Source organism: Manis javanica, chromosome 9 (genome assembly GCF_040802235.1).
Source record: "Manis javanica isolate MJ-LG chromosome 9, MJ_LKY, whole genome shotgun sequence".
Lineage (NCBI taxonomy): Eukaryota > Metazoa > Chordata > Mammalia > Pholidota > Manidae > Manis > Manis javanica.
The window spans coordinates 112,466,629-112,483,545 of record NC_133164.1 but is presented as its reverse complement, the minus strand read 5'-3'; the positions used below and the strand labels follow the sequence as shown (position 1 = coordinate 112,483,545).

General features: G+C 43.4%; 1 protein-coding gene and 1 long non-coding RNA gene across 2 annotated transcripts in view; one reads left to right on the top strand and one right to left on the bottom strand.

Annotated features, from left to right (window-relative positions):
- CDH20 (cadherin 20) overlaps positions 1 to 729 on the bottom strand; it is a 189,524-nt gene extending 188,795 nt beyond the window's left edge. Inside the window, exon 1 of the mRNA XM_037015805.2 lies at positions 140 to 729. The gene's annotated coding sequence lies outside the window, so the exon portion shown is untranslated. The remainder of the gene's footprint in view (positions 1 to 139) is intronic.
- The window catches only part of LOC140843457 (uncharacterized), a 355,326-nt gene that overhangs the window by 54,882 nt on the left and 283,527 nt on the right, over positions 1 to 16,917 (top strand). The window lies entirely within an intron of this gene.

Below are 16,917 nucleotides of genomic sequence, written 5' to 3'. Positions count from 1 at the left end.
TCCGCCCGGCCCGCAGGCCGGCGACGGCGGCCGGGAGCGGCGGGCAGCTCCCGGGGCGGCTGCCTGGGGACCGCGGGCTGCGCCGCCCCGCGCCGGGACACAGACGCGCGGGGCCCCCCACCCGAGCCCCGCGCCTTACCGGGCACGGCCGGCGACTCTCCGGGGACGTCCGGTGCAGCCTCCTCCCGGGCGGGCGTCCGGCTCACATCGCTGCCTCCCCCGCCGGCGGCCGGGGTCCCGCTGGTCCCTTCGCCCGCGCTGGCGGCGCCGTCCCCGCCCCCCACCCCCCTGCCCCGGCTGGCAAAAGTGTCACAGCTTTTCTGCCTTCGGATCTTTCGCAAAGTCTCGGCGCGGCCGCCTGGAGTTGGGCGGCGGTGCAGGCGCGCCAACCCCGCGGATGCCCTGTCCCACCGTGCCGCGCGCCTGGCGCCCGGCGGGGCCGGGGAAGAGAGCTTCCCGGTGGCGGTCACCGTCCCCGGAGCGCGGCGCGCGGGCCGCCTCCCCTCCCTCGAGCCTCCCGCAACCCGAGTGGCTGCCGCCCGCCTGCGCCGCGGGGCCGCATTCCCCCGCTCATGAATATTCCGACAGAGGCTAATGCCAGCGAAGTGAATTGAATTAGCCAATTGGTGCCAGGAATGTGCGCTGCTTCCTTCGGAGGAGCTGTCTGGAACCCCGGCAGATGAAAGCAATTAGCGTACGCCTGGCACCCTGTGGTTTAGACCAGTGAGGGGCAAAATGGGTTAATTCTTTAAAAGCAGTTTCGACACCGCATTTACATGTTTAAACTCCTCTATTGGCGGAGAGAGTAAGGAAATGTTGAGAGGGAGCCAGAGGAAAGGGAGTCGGTATTGAAGGGGGGCAGATGTACCCCCCCCCCAAATCCTCCTGAAGTTGAGGTGACTTATTCTGCACGGATTCTGGATTCTGAAATAGGCGTTCATGAGAACAGTAAAAGATAGACATACAAGATCATAAAGGAGGTGAATGTCAACCTGATTTAACCTTGACCTTGAAGATGAAACAGACTAATAATTTTCAAGAAGAGGAATGGGGAGAGATGGCAGAAAGAGAAGACAAACTCATCTACTCCCAATAATTTCTCCAAATGCTCAGATTTTCTTCCTTTGTCCACATGGCAAAACCCTAGAGTTTTAAGCTTTTGGGTGAAGTAGAGATGGGTGGAGTTAAAGGTCCGAGAAGGAGGCTGAGACCACCAGGACACAGAGAGCCTTGCAGATCCCACAGTAGAAGGCAGTCCTGACTCTGGCCCAAGTTTTTGGTTCTGGGATCAGACAAAGTTGAAGGCAGGGCCATCCTCTCTCTTGGTCTGCCTCCTACCCTGGAATGCCAAGGTCTTTTCAAGTTACTGATTACAACTTAGGTTTAGCCAGTGGTTAGAGGGGGAATCTGCCCAGTTCTAGATCCACATCCCTCTTCACAATCTTCAAGTGCTATGTGTTCGGATGTTCTTTCCCTATCACTGATTTTTTTAAATATAGAAAGTTATTTTGATTGAATTGATTGGTTACTAAATGATTTACTTGTGGTTGTGGCCAAATAATCTATGTGTATAAACAACTGATTAAAGTATGTGTATAAAGTAACTGATAAAATTCCCAAATGTGTGCCAATAGAAATACGTATCCTGGGTTAAGGTAATTGTGCTGTATTTTAATAGGTTTCAACAAGCCTAGAATTAGAACGTATTATAGTTGTAACTGTAATTACTTATACTAAAGCAGCTAATGTTTATTGAGAACTTGTGTTTCAGACATGCATTACCCAAGTCAACTCATTCAATCTTTACAACTACTCGATTCATATACCCTATCATTTCCCCATTTAATAGAGGAGGAGAAAAATGAAGGTCAGAAAGGTAAGTAATGTGTCTAGGTCACCTACCTCATAAGTAGTAGAGATAAACTTTGACCCAAAGCAGTCTAATCAATATGCCAGAGCCTCAGGTCACCATATGCCTATACTATCTTCTTATCTATAAAGAGAAACAGTCTCTTGGTGTTTCGTTGAACTGATTTGTCCTTGGTGATGAATTCCTTGTCAAATTTTAGAGGTAAAAAAGACTTTTTTTTGGATGGTGTGGTTAATTCTATGTGTCAGTTTGGGCATTTGGCAGAGGGTGCCCAGACATTTGGCCAAATATTATTCTGGCTGTTTCTTTGAGGGTGTTTTGGGTGAGATTATCATTTAAATTGGTAGACTATATAAAGCAGTTATCCTCCTCTCCAGTGTGGGTGGGCCTCATCCAATCAGTTGAAGCCCTGAATAGAACAAAAAAGGGTGACTCTCCTCTAAGAGAGAAATTTCCTGCCTGATGGGCTTGGAACTGAGACATGAACTCTACAGATTTTTGGACTCACCAGCCTGCATAATTGCACAAATCAATTCCTTATTATTTATCTATCTCCTTTTCTGTTTTTCTGGAGAACCCTGGCTAATCTAGGTGGATACAAAGAGTAGATACTGTAAATTTCCCATGAATGTTTTAATATTTCCATCTCCCAACAAATTTTCTAGTATGTGGTATACAGTAAATATGCAATTTTTTACTTAAGATTTTCTGTACCTGTTATTAACAAGGGAGGAATAATTATGTATATATGTTTGTGCATAATTTATATATGTATGTGGATGAGACATCATTAGATTTAAATAAAATATTATCTTTGAAGAATAAATGGATATTAGTAGATTTGCTTAAGCTTGTTTTATAGATATTGTATGAGGGGAGACATTTTAGTATTAGAATTTTAGGGGTAAAAATGATCAGGTTAAATCTCTGAACTCAAGAGTTGTTAAGTACCTATTAAATGCAAGACACATTTCTATTCAAATAGTTTCTATTGAAGTTCACAGTTAAATCACTTAAAACAGTTGAGGATCTGCCGTATTTTATTCTCTGAAACTTTGGGTGTTTTAAAATCCTTTGTAAAAAATATATACTGTTTTATCCCTGTATTAAATATTTAAGATTTTCCCCGATCACAATTCTTTCCTTTCAATGCTCTACTGAATCCTTCTTTTATGGAGAGTATCCTCTTAGGATTTAGAGGCAACGTTTCCCAGAGAAGTCTTTAGATGTTGGAGTATTTACTTATATGAATATGTTAGCATGATGTTAGGGCCTGCAAAATGTTTTCAGGATGAATGCTTTCCATATGAAACTCCAGTTTCAGTGGGCAGTGTTGGGGAGGACTGGCAGAGTCCCAGGGAGGACACTAGCCCTGGAGTAGGGGATGTGAGGAAGCTTTGGACAAGCTATTCACCTTTGGTACCAACCTAATTAGTACCTCTGCAAAACAGAAATAATCATACCATATTTACTGAGTGCTTTGCTATTTATGAATCGCTCTCCCATGTGCTACCTCATTCCATCCTCGTAATTCCATCCTCTCTATAAATTCACCATTGAGACCCATACTTGATTGGTAGGAATCGCAAGCTCACAGAGATTCAGTTAACACTCCAAGCTTCTCCTAGGAATGGACAGAACCGGGACCTTAATTCAGTGACAGAATCACCTTCTCAGTGAAGCCATCTTCGACATGTCCCTCTCTCAGCCCCCTTGCACATCACACCCAAACATTTCTTTTTCCTGTGGCAACACAGTCCCTTCCTTTGTGCTCTCCTCGGACTCCTAAGATTCATAAGGAAATAATTAAAACACAGTGTTCTATCTCTACCAATAACCAGTAGCAACCTGACGTCAGGAGCTTTGGCTTAATCATTTTTGTTTCCCCAAATTTGGTTTAGTAGGAGGCACTGAGAAAGCCCTCCAACACGAAATCCTGTATGTTTTGGAAAATATGTCCCATTGACCTTATGGGGCCATTTCAATTAAATGAAATAATTGGTTGGTGCTTTGCAAATTTAAGAACACCAAGTAATGATATTATTATTATTATTGTTCAAAAGGAGATGCAAAAATAAATACGATTTTAGCCTTGACCTCTGGCTGATAAATTCTACGGGTGAGAGAGTCGTTTGAAAATTTTTATGTCAGCTACTGTTTTTTTAGGACACGGATGGCTAACAGTTCCTGAAATTATAATCATCTAGTTAATAGCAGGACTAAACTGGCCCATTAAGCAAGGAGGTTTTAGTCTGGGGAAGGTGAGTGAGTGTTTGTGTGTGTATGTGTGTGTGTGCATGTGCGCGCCATGTGTGTGCATGATCTTTTTGCAGTTTTGAGTGTTTTCTGTGAATGAGCAGCTTCAGCAGCAAGTGTACCCTATTTCTCTAAGGAAGGGTTCTGCTTTTCTCCATGGAATGATCTTTATTAAGAGCTCCCAAGGTCACAGAATTAATGGCAGAGCTGGGGCTCCTGACCCTTGTTCAATGCTATTTTCAGTACCCACTCTGACCCTGGTTGGCAGCCACTGTTGGTATGGTGTGGTTTATGGTTTTACAATTGAGGTGAGTGATAAAGCAGCTCAATATCTCATTATAATTAGTCTCCTGAGTCAGCTAATAACCTTCTAATGCAATTTTGTGTTCTAGATTATTCAGTATTACCCCTTCAAGATAGTTTTTTGGATTTGTAATGATAATTATTTAGTAGAACTGATGACAGTGATACACTAAAAACACTTTTGTGTCTTCATAGCCTGCCTTACCATACATATTCATTACAGAACAGTTGTCTGATTAAAAACATACACACACATATTCACAAAATCAGGAATTTCTGTTCATCTACAAGATCTCAATTTTCTGTAGCATTCACGTGCAAGTTAGATGATGTTGCTGTACTGATTTTAGTAATGCAATTTGCAGCTCTGTGTTCCTTACTTTTCGCTTTTGTGTAACAAACGTTCATTCTGTCTTTTGAATTTGTGGGTTAATCAGTGACTTTTGGTCATTCTCAAATTGGTTTCCTTGCAGTTGACATCTGTCAGCTCCTGTCTGTTTCACAGTTTTGGTGACTCTGATAGAGGAAAAGGCACCCCACCACCATCACCGCCAAGGAGAACTAGCCGTAGAAATATTCAGAGCCTGCGACCACATTCTGGAAGTCGCCACTGATCCATTCAGCTGAATCTGATAAACTTGAATACAGTGTCCTTGCTGCGGGCAAGGTGCGGTGCTACCTATTGTAGGTATTTCAAAGAGAAATAAAACCAGCGACTACTCGCAAGGAGTTTTATACTCTGGGAGAGGGCCTTGATATTTAACAAAGTAAAATGTCTAAGGTAGAATGGATAGTTTCTATTAAAGGATAAAAAAATGAAATACTGTGGGAGCCCCAAGTCAAGAGATTATTCCCAGTTGAGAAGGGACAGGAGAATGAGCCATGGAAGAAGGAACAGCTTCTCTGAGTTCTGAAGAATGGGTATTATTTTGATGTGGGGAGGGGGGGCGAAAGGGGAGAGTGGCCATCAGTGGTCATAGGTAGAGGCCTGGGAAAGCACCGTGTGATTTTGGGGGACTGTTGTGAGTGCAGTCACCCCAAGTACATGAGGCAGTAAAAGGAGATATGACTAGAAAGTTAGGTGGGCCCGAAGATCCTTGGGCACCATGTAGAGAAATATATGTGCTATTCCATAGGCAATGAGGGAGGTGTTGCCTCGGAGCCGGGAGTCACACAATCACGGCTGTGGTGACACAATCACAGCTGTGTTTATATCTGAGCGTGAAACGTTTCGGAGGTGGGAGACTGAAGGGATAGGGACCAGCTGGGAGACTTGCAGTAACTGAAGCAAGATGTGATAATGGCCTGACCCAGGAATGTGCCAGCAGGACCTGAAATGGGAGTAAGATTGAAAAGAATCATGGCATATATGTCAGCATTACATTGAAATAATGCTTTTTTTCTGCCTGTCCTGGATGCTTCTCTCATACACATGGAACTCACTACACACAGAGAGGCACACACCATATACACATATGTGCACACATGCACACAGATATGCACACACACACACACACATGCACACCCATGCATATGCAATACACACACAGTGAGCTCCTCAAGAGCATGGTTCGCATTTTCCTCTGTGTGTTTTGGGCCCTAGCACAGTGTCAGCAAACACTAGATACTGTTTGCTGAATGGAATAAAAGACAGTTGATGTGGGGCATCAGAGAGGATGAGGAATTGCAAAATATTGATCCTGGCTATGTTGGATTTTAGTAGGCAAACTACAGAAATTCTCCTATGCCCCCTATTAATCAGCATTGGGAAAAAAAGCATGTCTGAGGCTGAAGATGACTTCTGATTATCGAAATGTCTGAGAACGTGAAAAAATTTGGTAGGGCCGATGGTGGGCACAGCTGGAAAATCTCATGGACAGAATATATCTCCTCTCTGAGGTCTGAAAGAAGCTCATGTGAACTTCAGGGCACTTTACCAAGGTTTCCTTTTAACTGTTGAGAAACTGGTGGGCAGAACGATGGTTCCTTGAGGACGTCTGTATCCTAATTTCCCGAACCTGTGATGTGGCAAAGGGGAATTCACACTTCTGGTCAGCTGACATGCCAATAGGGGGCTTGTCCTGGATTACCTGAGTGTGCTCAGTGTAATTTCGAGGGTCCTTAAAAGTGGAAAAGGGAGACCAAAGAGGCAGAGGCACAGTGATCTGGTATGAGGATTCTACTGGCCACTGCTGGCTTTGAAGACGGAGGGAGGCGCTTAGGAATGGGAATAGCCTCTAAGGCCGGAAGAGACAAGGGAACATTCTCCAAGAGCCTCCAGAGGAGAACACACCTCTGCTGACACCTTGATTTCATCCTACTGAGACATGCTAAACTTCTAACCTCTGAGAGATAATAAATTGGTGCTATTTTAAGCCACTAAATATGTGGTAATTTGATACACCAGCAATAGAAAATTAATACAGAAGGATAACCAGCGTGCTTACTATTTGGATCTATTATCATATATTAGGGTACCTGATGCCCCAGACTAGATGAACTCGATTTAACTATAGAAAAAAGTTTTGCTATAAAATTTCATGTCTTGGTCTGAATATACTGTATGTGACAGTTTTAGTGGTGTGAAGGTAGAGTGCGTGTTCTTTGATTAAGTCTCACTGTGTGCAATGAGGATGGCAAAGATTTTAAATTAAGCCTCCTATGCAGTCCCTCTGTCATACTCCGAGATGTGACACTAGCATCTCAAGAGTTGTGAAACGCATCACGAATGCACAGAGAACACAGTGTGTGCTTGTAACCTTGTTGAGTCACCCGATTTGTGCTTTACTCAAAACAATCAGGGTTAAATCTTCATTTTTATAGTTTACTTTCAAGTGGCCTATCTTGTGGAAGAATGTGTTTAAACAGATTTTTACTTTTGTTATTGGAATTAGAGATGTCATGTGAGATGACCAGTAATTCAGAAATGAGAGCAACACAGTATTAAATGTTATATTTTCATGTAAAACACATAAGTTACCAGTAATTGCATGGGCATTTGTATGTGTTAGCAATGTTTGCGTTGGGCCTCTTATTTTAGTTTTGATGCTTTACCAAAGTACGGAGTAAATGATAGAAAACAATGTTTGAAACATATTCACTAGTGAATTTGCATGTACACTCAGCATGACACATGCATAATGATCACTCCTTATTCATAACAAAATCCTTTAAAAGCTAGGCAAGGTGCATGTTATTTAAAAATCGGCTAATAGCTAAAATTAGCATGGGCTGTAAATTAATTTTTGAGCCTTTGGTAAGGAAGTCCTCACATACAGATAGAATTGCTGGGGTTTTTGATATTCAGCCACACCAAATGTTAAGAGAACATAAAGCAGCCTAAAAATAAAGCATAAAATAGGATGACTGATTTTATGTGGAGAGGTTTTGCATACGAAGGAAACTCAATTTGCAAGTCCCTTTGCAAGTAAAACTATTTGTTTTTCTTGACATTATTCTGAAATCCTCATGCAACAAATAATGGCAAGAAACAACTCCAAATATGCTTATTGATAACTTATTCAAGGCCCGGTTGTAGATGATTTAGAGAATTAAAGCTGTATCACACTGGAAAATTAACAGCCACTAATTACATTCATTGGAAAGCATTGAGAAAGCACAAGTGGTGGCCTAATGGGTAGCCCTGGGGTTTGAGTCTTGGCTCTGCTGCTAACCGGTGACCTCGAGCAAGCTACTCAGTGTTGTTGTGCCTGAATTTCCTCATCTGTACAGTGGGTATACATAGCACTACCTACCTCGTAGGGTTCTTATGAAGATTAAATTAGATGATCCATGGCAGATGTTGAGCACCATTTGGTACATGGAAAGTACACATTAAAGATTATCCACTATTACTAATAAAAGTTATAAATATCCATGTATTTCTATGCTTTTTAATATCATCTTTGTCAAGAAAGGAGACTGGAATATTTTCTTCAATATCACTTGTGCCACTGTGAAAGTAATAAAATCAAAGAATTTTTTAATATGAGGGATCTTAGAGATGGTCACATCTATTCCTCTCATATTATTATTGAGAAAACTGAGGCCCAGAGAGTCAAAAGCACCCACCCAAAGTCACACCATTTTCCCCTTCCATGTGCAGATAGGGTCTTTCCCTTTTTTATGTGGATTTGTGAACCAAATCACCTTTACAGAACCAGTTTGTCTGATTAGTGCTCTTGCAAAGGGAAGTAAGCTTTGCCATGTGGGATACACCGAGGGGGAGAGAGACAGAAGAATGGAAATTACGATGTTTTTCGCAAGAGGTCTGTGTGCACCGAACCATCCCATTGACAATATTGGGAAAGGGCCCCTTTTTTTCTCTGTAGGAAAAGTGATGGGACAATGAATTTATCACTGTTTGTATACATCATATGGACTTCAGCCAAGTTCATCATTTGTTTTGCTTCCATTTTCTCGCCTGTAATTCTGACATCTGATCAGACTACCTCTCTGCGTGATAAGGAGCTCCAAACAGATTGAGCTGTGAGACATGCACCAGCAAGAGGCTGCAGGTGCTGCTTCTGTGTGAAAGTGGCCCAAGACAGAGACGGAGGCAGAGCTAGGGGTGGGTCCTGTCCTTGCAGCCTCTTAGTAGTAACCAGGTCAGTAGTCTGCACGAGTACGCTGTTTTGGAACAGAGGATTTGGGCTCTGACTTTTTAGCCTGCATAGAGTCCACTACAGTGGGAGCTGGGAGGTGGGAAGGAGACAGTAAATTGTGCAAAGCTGGGTGAGGTCCTCGTAGCTGCTTTGACTGACTGCTTTGCCTTTCATGTAGATCATAGGCAGTTAGGAACAGGATAAACAGAGACGTAAAGAAAATCTAGGAAGTTTGTGAAAGAAAAAGAGAGCACTATAAAGATGCCATCAAAAGCATGTTTTTTTGCAAGGATTCTCTTCACAAGGCACCAGGAAAACTGTTCAAAAGGTTGTATGTCTGGGCACCCTGACTACCAGTTCAATTAGGATGTATGTACCCAAGGGAAATATTCAGTAAAGCAAATTCTTCCAAGTAGGAAGTTTGACATGAACTTGTATTGAAGTTTGATCAATTGAGAAAATGAATTTATTTTGGAGATCTTATAGGATAAAAGGGAGAGGAATCTTAGAAGAAATTTTGTTATGATTCACTTAGCATATTTTACTTAGGCTTTACATGTTGTACTTAACATATTTAGGATAAAAAATGCCTACCATTGTTTCCAGAAATAAAACAGTGGGATTGAAGCAATTGGGACTTCTTTTGGGATGGTGATATTTTCAGAAAAGGAAAAAAAAATGTATATGGGGATTTAGAACTATATTCTGGGAAAGATGGAGTTGAGCCACAGCCCAGAATGTCTCACCTAAAGAAAGAAGAAGGGGACTACAGTCTGTTGTTGATGACACCAACAATAATAGTAACTAGCATTTATTGCTTGTCTACTATGGACCCGAGGCAGTACCTAGCATTTGCACACATTATCATTTAAATCGCACCCTGACAGTTTAAGGTGGCTACTATTATTATCCATACAGTCGAGTACATTGAGGCTTTGAACCAGAGCTTAAAGACAAACAGATTACAGGTGCAGTTTAAGAAATTATTCCAGTAAATATTCTGTTAACAGAAGTCTTTCAGGTGTGGAGAACAAGGAAGGGTACAGCAATGATCTCTTTTATAGATGGTGTAGCGTCTTTGGGAGGAAGAAGGGCGAATCCTGCGTTGCTGGAGAGGGCAGCCCAGGAAGAAACAGAACGGACTGGGCGGTGCTATCTGCCCTTACCGATGCAAGGGCGCCGCCTAGAGGTGGAAGGTGAGACAGTGTGAGCGGCCCCAGAAAATGGGAAGAAAGGACTGAGCAGAGTAGCTAAAGGCGGCAGACACCATGGAGATAAGCCAGAAGAGCTGTGGGCAGCGTGCGATGAGGAGAGCACCTAGTGGGCAAAGCTGAGGAGGGCCAGTTGCCCAGAAAGGACAGGTCCACAGAGGAAGCGAGGAAAGGAGGGACCTCGGCAGTCAGGAACCCGTGAGGCCCAAGACAGGGAAGGGACTAGGGCCTGGCGCCCGAATCCCAGGGTTAAGAGTAAAGGAGAGGGGAGAGAGGATATGCCCTGAGTAGACAGCAGAGAGAGGGAGCCTTGGGAACCTAAGAAAAGCCGCCTACGCCTTGACACGATGTGTAAGGCCGGTAACCCAGAGAGGCAGGGAGCGGTGAAGCCGGAGGCACCTTCAGGGGCAACAGCAGCGCAGGGGCGCAGTCTGGGCAGGCTTCAGACCAGGCTTCCCTGCGGATTCAGAGATTGGATGTCTGGGTTTATAAAGCTTGCCAATGGGATTAGGTTTATGCTTAGGGATGGGTTGGCTAGGTTTCGGATCAGGGGTAGGTCAGCCAGTGATTGCTCTGAAGGTGTGTGAGGCGAATCTGGGATGGAAGTTACATGGTAACACATTTCCCCCGAGGAAGTAAAGGGTAAAGGCTTATAAATGTATTGGAGGAGGATCTGTATCTTGGGCGAAAAAGGGAAAGAATTGAAAATAAAGACGGACCGACGGAAGTGAATATTTAGTCAGTGTGGGAATACAGACTGAATTATCCGGTCCCTCTCTTTCTTTTTCTCCACATGCACCCACTCCCACACCAACAACCGTTAATACTGACTGAGCGCCCGCAGGGCTCGGGAACTGTGCTCTGTCACCGGCTCCTCCCAGTCATCCCACAGCCGCAGCTATTACTCTCCTTTGGAAAACTAAGGGCGCCAAAGCCAAGACACAAAGTGACCTGCCCAGGGCTACACAAGGAGTCAGCGGTGAACAGGATTTGAGCCCAAGGGTTCTGATTCCAGAGCCCTTGCCCTTTACCGTGGCACTGTCCTTTTCAGAGCATACCTGCACCCCTGTGTCCAGGCCAGAGTGTATTACCAGGGTGACGGACGACCCCTTCTAAGTGACAGATGTGTGTACCACAAAAAACATGAATCGTGACTGCAAAATGAGCAGCGGCCTTTTTGGTTCTAGCTTACTCTGGGCTGTGTTTGCTAGGTGATATTATTAATTTGCTATAGCTACACAATAAATCGTCCCGAATTTAGTGGCTTAAAACAACAAATATGTATTATGTCAGCTTCTGTGCATCAGGGAGCCACAAATGGCTTAGGGGGTTGTTCTGGTTCACAGTCTCTCCAGAGCTGAGGGAGACGCTGTCAGCTGGGGCTGCAGTCACCTCACAGCTCGACTGGGGGTGTCTTTGTTTCCAGGCTCACTCCCTTGGCTGCTGGCAGGCCTCGCTACGTCACCACACAGGCCTCTGCACAGGCTGCCTGGCATGGCAGCTGGCTTCTCTCTCCCCAGACTGCCACCCGTGGTCACGCCCTCTTCCTTACTAATCACGCCTCTTCCTGTGTCTGCAGCTCCACTTTCCTCTTCTCTTCTTACACTGATGGTGGCCTTGGAGACCCTTTGAATAACTTCTCTTCTGCTCACCCCTTTGCTCTTATTTGTGTCATACCATATGCTTCCTGATCAATACTCTACATGCCCAAGACTTCAAACATATACTAACTCCCCAATTTTTTCTCTGTAGCTCTGACCTCAGTTTTCATCCCCCACCTGATTTACTACCTGCTGAACACTTTAGTCTGTTCATAGCCAAGCTGGCTAAAGAAACCAAATTCATCACCCACATTTTCTCCCCCACTGCTCTTCTCTGTATATGAGAATGACACAACTGTTCAATATGCACAAGTCAGAAATCCAAGAGGCACTTTGCAAGTGCTTTCCCTCCAGCCCCCCGCCAGTCACTGTGGTCTGTCCATTTGAATTCCTAATTGGTTCTGGAAGTCACACCCTCCGTTCTGTCCTTGTAACTACCTATCCCCATTAAAGTGCTCATCATCTCTTTCCTGGGTTATTAAAATAGTCTTCTTGAAGGACTTCCTACCTAGAATTCATCTCTCCAGTTCTCTCCGAAAGGCAAATCTGATGAAGTTCCTCTTCTGTATAAAACTGTGCTGGCTTTCCAATACCTACAGGAGGAAATCTGAAAGAAATATTGGTGTAGTGGAAGACATATGGAATCAGACAGAGTTGGGTCCAGTTCTGTCTCCACGATTTATTAATTGACTGAGGTTGGATACACTATTAAATAAATCATTAAGCCTCAGTTTCTTCATCCAAAAAATGGAAATAATGCCTTCATTGCATAGTATTAGGATGAAATGAGAACAACTGCTGGGGCTGTCGTTGCCCGTAGGCTGGCTGCGCAGTGGCCTTTATGTGTGTTAGGGCAGTAAAGCGCATGTCACTCCCCGAACCTGAGGACATCATTCTCTCTGCTCCTCTTTGACTTTGAATGTGATTTTTTCGACCTCGCCTTGGAACACCCTTTCCTGTCCACTTTCTCACTTGCTCTGTGGCTCACCGACTGTCAGGCTTCAGCTTCTCCTTCAGCCCTTCCCTTTCCTCCTCTGGTGGGGCCTCCTTGCTCATTCCTCCCAGTGGAGACCTTGGGCCTACCTCCACGGTGGCACGTGCTCTTTTGGATACACTTGTTTCTTTGCACACCTACCTCCAGAGTAAGTGTTGAAACAGTGAGTGTGGAGAGCAGGTCTGTTCATCATGTGGCTATGCCAGTGCTCCGTAGAGTCCTGCAGTGTAAGCCCTGGCAGTTGGCTTTTCTGTTGGTGATGCAAGTGTCCGACTTGAGCTTTGATTGCCTAAGCATCCACTTCGGAGGTGACTATCTGAATAAATGCCATGGGCCGCCACAGGACTAGATAAAGAGCCAGGCTGTGGGGGGGATGGCGGGGGGGAGGGTGTGTGTCCGTGGCCCTCCTGCCCCAGGCTTCTTTGTTGTAGAGACTGTGGTTGACTTCCATAACTGACCTTTTGGGCCACTGGATTTTTTTCCTCCTCCTGTGCTTTAAATTCCCACGCTTATGTTTGAAATTCACCAATGAAGAGCGAGCCCATAAAATCCTGGGTCTCCACCCTTGACCCCAGTAAAAGCAGAACCCTGACTTGTGCTCACTGCCTGCTCTTTGTCTGCCTGCATCCTCGCTGGGTGGTCCTGGCTGTGCTGTGTAATTATTAGGTTGTCTAAGTAATAAACTTTTTTTTTTTCAAGTTTCCTAGTGGTCATTGCTGAAGGGCATCTTGCAATCATAATAAGAACCACAAGGGCTGGTCCAACCTCAACATTGGTTATTGATAGGCTGCGATGGGCACAAAAAGGTAGCTACTAGACAGAGATAGTAAATAAATATTTTTTTTTTGTGAAACATTTTCTAACATCTGAATGAATATTGCTTTTCCATATAAGTTTAAGGTAATAGCCAAATTAATTTGTAGAGTCTGGAAAATTTAGTTAGGAGTTATGGTGGGGGAATAAATTAGTTTTAGGGTATGTTGAAATTAAAAAATATAAACCCAAACTCCATTTAAAAGACCAGAAGGGTGGAACACATCTTAATTAAGCTAGAGAGAGAATGCTTACAAGACAGGGGTTAAGACTAAAGGCTTTCAAAGAAGAAATTTACCTGTATAGGAAAACAGTGAAGAAATTAGAGCTTGAGACATGGAAATCTAAGAACAAATAAAGGAAGAATTTATATATAGGATGACATTGATGAGGAAGAAAAGAAGTCAAGCAATGGCAAATCCATCTGATCCGTAGTAAGAAAGGGGGTGGTTGACTGGAGAGAAAAACAGATTAAATGGTGCTGAAAGAGATCAGGTGAATATGAAATATCTTTAAGAACTGTTTCTAAAGCAGAAAGAGCTATACTCTGTCACGAGGGGCTGTGGAGAAACAATGGAAGCAAGATCAAAGAAGTATAGCAGTTAATGGCAAAGATCCTTCAACCTCTGAGGCCAAAAGAGGTAGATTCTCCATGAGGGGAGGTCAGCTGGGCCTTGTCAGACTCAGGTTCCTTGACAGGCACCTGCTCTTTGGGATTCTCCTGATCTCCACACTGTTTTCACTGGTTAAACCAGCTCAACGCATTAAGCCAGATACCCCAGGCTGCAGTGGACAGGCATAATAACCTAGAGAGAATAACCTAAGAGGGTCTGAGTGTGTAAGGATGTGTGTATGTGTGAGTGTTTTAAAGGAAGCCATTTAGTTTCCTGCTGTTGAAACAGTTCTACAAAGAACATGATTGAGGGTATCTTTTGATATATCATTTACTCACAGCTCAGAGTTAATGATGTGATCAAGTTCTTAGGGATGGCAAATAGTCCTAACTGAGATGGCTTCTCTCTGCATTTTTGCCTGGCTGAACAAATGTTCAAAGTTGTTCATGGCATGTAGGAGAGAAGTGAGATGACCAGTGGAGAGAAGGAGGGGAAGGCGTGTATTAAAACTTGATTTCATTGGTGTTTTGAACACTGATTACAGAATTTGTGGAGAATTCTGGAAAGCGTGGCAGTAACAGGGTGTTCAACAGGTTTCTAAGCACTTCTACAGACATTGTTTGTGTGGTGGAAAGACTGGTAAGTGATGCTGATCTTAGGAAAAAAAAGGGAAGGTGCCAAAAGAGGGACTTTTATTAGATTTACCCTGAGAACAACTCTTGGAGCCAGCGATCATAGTTTTCTTTTAAGATCATTCAAGCCATGGGTGCTGGCCAAGTCGCTGTAATGTATGAAGCATCTACACAAAAGCGAGTGAAAGGCATCCGTCTTTACTGTCAGTGGTGGAGAAGAAAAATGTTGCAGGAATAAGAGGTGTGTTATATATAGCCCTTGTCATATTGTGGATGTTAGATTATTTTTAGGGTAAAAACCAGTTATCTCACTTAAGGCTGATAGGCTGTAAGGTGGAAAAGAGACACGTAGCCTAAATCCCATATTGACATATGCAGACAATGTCCCCAGTTGTTACAAGAAGAAAAAAAAGAGTCAGTATTTGAAATGTAAGAATTATACCAGGAAAACTGACTGTGTGATCACCAAAGGAAAAAAACCTAAAAATATAAGAAAAACAAGAAGTATTGAAAATGCATTCAATGAGGGCAAAGGCAGTAAGCATGTGGGCATGTCGTTCAGGGTGATTCAAGAGGCAAAATTGAATAGAAATGGAAGTAAACATGGAGGAAAAAATATTGGACATTCACAGGCCATTAGAGAATGCATTTAATTTTGTTTGTTGAAAATTTTATGTTGAGCTTTATGGGAAATCTGGGCAAATTTAACAAAACATTTTGCTGCAGGCTGTAAGTAGTGGTGAGTTGCTAGCGGGTTTTGTAGGATTTTCCATTAGGAGAGTCAAATCTGATCACTGGGGGAGGGGGTGGGCAAGCTTCTCATTTTACCTGCCTGGCAGAAAGGCATACCGACGGGAGAACAAATGGTTTGGAAAGCAGGAGACACGGGACTAAAGGGATGCGGCGAGGGGGATGATGGAACCAGCAATAAAGGTAGAATTTCTTGCAGGGAAAACCAGCAAAATTTCACAAGTGTCAAAGAAGGTTTGTCCTTATAAAACAGAAATTGAGGGGTTTAGAGGGAGAACCTTCAAATCATCCTTAAAAAGCTTCAGGAAGTAGAAAAACTAGGGCAGAATATCAGCATCATACGTGGTGTTTTCTGCAGTGGGTTTCTGCATAAAGCCATGGTAATGTTTCTGAGGAGATCTCACCACCCGGGGAAGCACCCAGAGTGAGAGACAGCATCTTGTCTTCCCAAATACTACACAGCAGAATACTTTTGGAGTCAAGCTGGCAAGATTATCAGAGAAAAAACTGAGGTGAGTACAAGCAACCAAAGGAACTTCTTTTCCAAGAGGAGAAAGACCATGAAATCAAGATTTGAAGTTGGTCACGTTTTTTCCGTCTGGGGGGAGACTGTGAGTGTTTTATTAGACTCCCAAAGTGCTAATGAGATGGATAAAACAAACAGAAAAATAAGGATAAAACAAGTGAACATTTAAATAAAATGGAATATGGGCACATCGAGTTTGTAAGAAATTCAAAGGGGATATTTCTGGAAATACAGATTTGGGAAAATATAAATTTTTAAAATGTATATGAATTATTTTTATCATTTCACCAGTAATAGGAAATTAAGGGGGTCATCAAAGAGAAAACCTATGAGGATTTGTAGGATCCTGGTCATCCTCTATAGATCTCCACATAATTTGATAGGCTTAAAAGAAGGATTTCTTAACAATTTTAATTTGGCTCCTCTGAAGACTTGGGGTGCTCCAGGATGGCTGGAAATGTAGCACGCTGTTTTAGAGACCCCAGGAAACCTGTCAAAGTTAGACATAAATAGAAAAAAATGAGTGGCCATTTCTGTAGCTCACACTGTATCTGTGTCAAGCTGAAATAACAAACAACAACAAACCCCACCAACCCGTTATTTCATTTATGTGACATCCAGACCGTAGTTGACTGATTTGTTTTCCCCCCATCAGAAATGGCCAAACCTTTAGGTATAACATGGAGAACATTTTTGTCTTCACTTGGAAATGTGCTCTCGTAGTGGGATCATGCCAAAAAAGA